Below are 6,042 nucleotides of genomic sequence, written 5' to 3' on the forward strand. Positions count from 1 at the left end.
CACTGTGTAGTAAGTGTTGAATTTTTCCTGGGCGATAAGTAAAATTTAAGTTTGAAAAACTAAAGTTGAAAATGCATAATTATTGTAGTGATAGGATAGAAAAGATATATCCCAAAAGTTTTAAAATTATAATCTCCAGAGCAGGAAAAAGCAAATGGCAACTATCAATGAGCCATCAGAATATCTTAATAATTATAGCATTTTTATAGCAAACTTAGGTAAGGGCAACACAATTCTCAGTTTTATAGGTGAGAGAGTTGCAAAGCTGTGTAAGTAGGTAGACCTTTGTTATTTATTTATTTGTTTGTTTATTTATTTTTTAGGTGAGGCAACCCTTGGTTGACCTCATAGATTGCAAGGACTTTGTCAGCTTACAATCTCTTATTTTATTTTTTTATTTTTTACAGCACCTGGTCTTGCTAGGTGGTCTCCCATCCAAGTACTAACCAGGCCCAACCCTGTTTAGCTTCCGAGATCAGACGAGATCAGGCTTGTTCAGGGTAGCATGGCCGTAGACTAGACCTTTATTTAAATACAATTCTTCTGATTCCAAATTCTAGGCTTCTTTTTTTTTTTCCTTCAAATATTATGGGATTGCGTTATGTTAGCCAATTGGAGAGAGGGGTTTTAAATTTACAGAGTGAACTTACTGGTAGTTGGTACCTTGCTTTCCTTATTTATATTTCCCTGTGTAGAAAATGAAAGATCTTAGAAGAACAATGCTTAAGGTACTGAAAATAAACTTTCCTCATTGATTTCAAGTCCTTTCTATTTCGAAGCAGTTAGATTTCAAGAGAAAAACTATGTTGTAGAGCAGCTCTGCCAAAAGCTTAGTCAAATTCTTTAGTCTTCCCTAGAAATTGCAGCCAGTGTTTTGCATGTCTGCTATTAACACATTACCCTTTCATACCATCTGATATTTGGCATGTTTTATAAACAGGCTGAAAACTCTACGCTGGTTCCTGGCTATATTCAGGTTTTATAATTATAGCTTCCTGCAATATTCTTCCCACTCAGACAGCTAATAAATAGTTTAACTAATTTAAAATTCATCCTTTCTTTTTTTCTCTGCAAAATTGAGAAATTCAAAATGCAGTTCAGAAAAAAAATTTTTCTGTACTCATTCCTACCATATGTGTTTGCTATCCATAATGAACCAAATTATGAGGAAGTTGGGTCAATGGAATCATGAGATTCAGTCCGTTCCCTTGAGGATCTTCCAGTATCAGAGAGATGGACAGCCTTCGAGTACTCTGCAAACTCCAGAATTGTGTGATTCTGAGTGGCCCACATGCTCCACAATGGTGCTAAGTTCTTATAATGCATTATATATTGTAGTTTGTGTTCTCACGTAATTCAACGTACTGGGCAATAAAGTCATTTTGACACTTCATATTAATTTTCATGGTAAGACAATGTAAGTAAACTTTTAAATAAAAACATTGAATTATTCCAATTCAGGAAAAATGTAAATAAAATATATCAATCTTAGAAGGCAAGACATCAATTCAGTTTAAAGGAGTGAGTTAACTACTCCGTGATCCCATGACTCCGAGTTGATACCGTTAGCACACTGCCTCACCTCTTGTGTGATATATCAGCGCTGAGGCAAAAGCTGTATCTAATTATTGTGTCTTTGGTCTTTATCATGATACTGTATTACAGGTTATCCTTCTTTACATATGGATTTTGTTAGTGTCAGTATCAATTTTGAACTTCCAAAGGCTCGATAGGAGAGTTATAAACGCGTTAAAAATACATGGATAGATTTAAACTACTTACCCATTTTCAGTGCTTTTTAAGCCTTTAGCCTCTGAGCCTTCGAGCCTCTGAGGAGAATGGTTGCGCTGATAGGCCTGGCGGTAGGTCCTGTGAGAAGATCTACTTTCACAGCTGAGGTCCTTTGCATTTTTTGAAGCCATGTTAATAATATTTGTCATTTGGAATTCCACAGTTCTAAGCCAATCGATTCCTAGCTGTGGGAACTTACACACAAGGACTAACCTCTCTGAACTCTCTGAGTGTCCCCATTTATAAAATTGAGACGATAATAACTCTCTCTTCCAAGAGTTATAAGAATTGAGATTATATATTTATAATGCCTGGCGAAATGCTGGGCGTGTAGAAGATGTTCAGTAAATGGTTGTGGTGAAGATAGTAGTTTTAAAGACTTTCTCCTGTCTTTGATTTGGTGGTTAAATATTTGAAAAAGAATTAAACCTGTTGAATATTTTTGAGCTGAGGAATAATGGGAAAGTGAAAACATTTCACTTTCTCTGGGCATTTATAATATGACTTCATTTTGTGTTAAATATTGAAATTTCCATCCATCAGACACATCTTTGATGAAAGTTAAGCATCAAAAAGATAACTCATATTAAACACATGAATTCGAAATTACTTCTGCCACTGCTACCCCTAAAATCACTGAAATGCAATGATTTGGAGTCTCCCAGTATTTTTCTTGCATGTTGTGACAAGCTGATCAGGCCCTATGAAACTCCTGTAGTTTCACTGAAATATTTAAATCCAAGTCTCAGGTATTCTATTTACTAGCAAGTCATTTAGCTCATCTGCCAAATGAGTGCTAGACACTGTGATTCATATCCCACAGGTTTGTTTTAAGATTGAATGAGACATTGCACGGGAAGTCGCTTTGCCATTAGGATAGCTATTATCTTAAGTTAAAATAATAGTAAACATCCATGGGGGTGAAATGGGGACTTCCATTTAATGGAAAACTTCAGACATGCCTCTTTTCTCATCTGAAACAGGACAGACTACAATTCACTGGATTCTTCAGAATTGGTGAAGAGGAGATGGTTAATCTCACAGCACTTATTTCAATTTGAATGGTTTGAGCCTCTCAATCACTAACCTGACTCCTCTCCTCCCCTGCGATGTAGGTACCCACTATGCTTTGCTTATGATGGTCCCCTTTGGGATCTACCTCTGCAGAGATGTTGGCCACCAGAATATTTTATTAGAAAACATTTTGCTGCCACTGGACAAGGCCCATGGTTTACAAAGGATGCTCGCGACGCGTTAGCTGTCTGCCTCCTGCTGGAGTTAGGAAGCCCATTGTTGCTGCATCCTAACCCATGTCTCCGCCTGACCCTTTGTCAGCAACGTGGCTGCTCTTTTCATCTTCAACTGCCTGGCTTATATGTTTCTCAAAAATGTCAGCACTCAAATGGGAAAAAAGTGCTTTTTATTACTCCACTGAAAAGTAACTTAGATCTAAGACCGATTCCTCACAAACTGGCCTCTGAAAAACTGCATAGCAACCAGCTGCAGCTGAGAGTTTAAGACAAACCAACTGATGGTAGAGAGCGGAAGTGTAAGTTTAGTTGGACTGGTGCTCCCCTAGCAGTGCTCCCCTAGCCAGTAATGCCGAGGTCACAGCCCTGAGCGATATGCTGACGTCCTGCCATAGTCTATGCTGCAATCCCCGGGTTGGACTCTGGTCTCCATTTTGCCAACTGATAAGGCTGAGGTGGTGACAAAGATGGAGCCAGGGTTCTGCCACAGCATATTGATGGGACCACAGGTTTGCACTGTAGTCCTTGATCACACCACGTGACAGGCTTGTGCTCTTCAGTCATGACACTTAAAAGCCCCACAGCCCAAAGACTGAGGTTTCTCTTCCAGAGCCTGAACTTTGGCTCTGCTTGACATTTGTGCTGTGTTCGAAGCATCGCTATGGCCTTGAAGACAGAGATCCCTTACTCCATTTTATAGGCAAGGAACTTGATTTCTGAAAACTTTAAGGTCACATACAATGAATGACAGGTGGTTCCTGATACACAGGTTCTCGGCTTCCAGGCCCTGTGCTCTTTTGATTTATCACCTTCTCCTAGGAGTTGGTAGTTCATAAACATCTACTAGGTCACACAGAAATGCCTGATTTTCTGGTTGCTATAGGAATCGTTGAATGCCTTGTTTGCCAAAAGTCTTTTTATTTCAGACAGCAGTTCTAGTAATGGATTTTGCTTTAAATAAAAATAGCCCATCTTTTTCTCTGCTCTCTAGAGTCTATTTTTCAGTAGAATTTTCAAAATTACATCAAAGCTAAAGAAAAAAGAACATACGGAAATCAGTAGTATCCAGATGCTAGGATCTGTAAGAAATAGTGCAGCAAGTAAAAGATTAAAAAACTTTAGGTTAGGATGAATCTGAGAAAATGGAAATTTTGTTTTCAGAGCCCAAAGGGAAGGGTAGATTATAGCAAAGGGAGAGTGTTGGAAGAAGTAGACACACACTGCTTTTAAAACTGCCCATTGGTAAATTACAGTGTTGCAAACTAGAAACGAAGTCTGGATTGCAGCTTCCATCGCTCAAACCCAGGGAACATTCTGGGTGTGCAAGGCAGGCAGGCCACTTTCAGCCTGCCCGGGACCTCCTGGAACCAGGAGGGATTATGTGTGGTGATGTCCGATATGTATCGAGTCCAATGCAGTTCACAAAGCACCTTTACTTAAAGAACCTAATTTTAGTTTTGCAACCCACCCACTGGAGGTAGTTGAACAGAAGCTATCCCCATTATATAGATAAGGGTTGAAAATAATGACATCTGAGTCCAACAGTAAAGAAGAATAGTAAAAGTATTCTCTTCCAACGGTAATTCATGGGTGATTTTAAATAATTTTGTTAGAGATGCAGGCATAGGTACAGGATACAAAATGTGTATGTGAGGTCTGGGAACTTCTAAATATTTTAATAAAGACAGCACACAGGACCTTCCAGGGCAAGGTCATGGGTGTGTTTTCCACACTCATGTTGAGCCTACCTTTGAGAGGTTCTGAAGCTGGTAGCATAGAAGAAAGAGCAGTAGATTTGGGGCCAGCAGTTTGAATCTTGGCTCTATCGCTTAGGGCAAGTGATTTAGCATCTCTGAGCTTTGGCTTTCTAATCTGCAGAGCAAGCATAATCCGGATCTCATAAAACTAGTGATAGAATTAGATGATCCATATGAAGGATATAGCAATATATGCATGTGTTTAAGAAATATCTTAAATAAAAAATATAAGCGACTCAAGGAAAGTTATCCCAAATGGCCTTAAAAGTTCTTTCCAGCTCTAAAATCCAGTGACTCTGCAAACCTGGTAGAACCAACAATCAAGATGACAGACAACAAGATGTGAGGACAGACAGCAATGGCCTAACACCACATGCCTGGTGGCCTGAGACCAGTGTGCAACCCGAATGCACATATTTGGACCTTAAACTAAAGTGGGGCATGGCTGGGTTTTTTGGACACCCGAAAAGAAGTCACTTTTTCTGCAGACTAAGGAAAGAGTTTAGGTTTGGAGTGGAAGCGGGGGTCAAACAAGGAGAGTGTTCAATAGGTTGGGCTACATTAGGAGAGGAATGTAGAGCCTCAAAGGACAGTGAAGATGGAAGGTTATTTTAATGAGACTTTTAAGAGAGTAAAACGATATCTTAAGGAGCTCATGGCCAAATGTGGCACTCCATGCAGCCATATAAGGCTTCCTACCTTTTGGCTCCATCCTTTGTTCCTGGAAGGAACAGCTAATATAAGAGGACAAGAAGGATGAGGAGGTGGCAGAATTCCACTATGCATCATGAGGTCCCAATATGCTCATTGGGGTAGCACTGGAATCCTAACAGAAGGCCTTTCTGCCATATCAGCTGCATTGAGGAAGCACATGGAGGGGAAAGTAACATTGGTGACTCATAGTCTGTCCTCTTTATGTTCTTGTCAAGAAACTAGGAGTCAGAATGTTAGAACTGGTACCTGTTAATTAAAAATGTTTCTTTTCCATGGATCTTGGAAATACACACTCCAGAAAAGGTACTCTGTTTATGCTATGAGCTTCTTGTTCTTGTTAGCACACCGTATGCCAATTTAAGAAAGTAGGCTTTACAAAATAATGTTCACCTCCCAGAATGTGATGCTTAAGTCCTTTGTAATCTGGCCTTCCATGACACATCCTCCATCCTGCAAACCTCCCCTGTCCCCCGACTCCTCAGTCTTGTGTCATTCCTGTTCAAGTTTTGCAAGTTCTCTTATTCTTGTCC

General features: G+C 39.6%; 1 pseudogene; it reads right to left on the reverse strand.

Moving 5' to 3' along the window:
* Positions 1 to 398: 398 nt before the first annotated feature.
* Positions 399 to 517, reverse strand: LOC112483609 (annotated as a pseudogene).
* Positions 518 to 6,042: the final 5,525 nt, after the last annotated feature.

This window comes from Pteropus alecto, unplaced genomic scaffold, assembly GCF_000325575.1.
Source record: "Pteropus alecto unplaced genomic scaffold, ASM32557v1 scaffold164, whole genome shotgun sequence".
Taxonomy (NCBI): domain Eukaryota; kingdom Metazoa; phylum Chordata; class Mammalia; order Chiroptera; family Pteropodidae; genus Pteropus; species Pteropus alecto.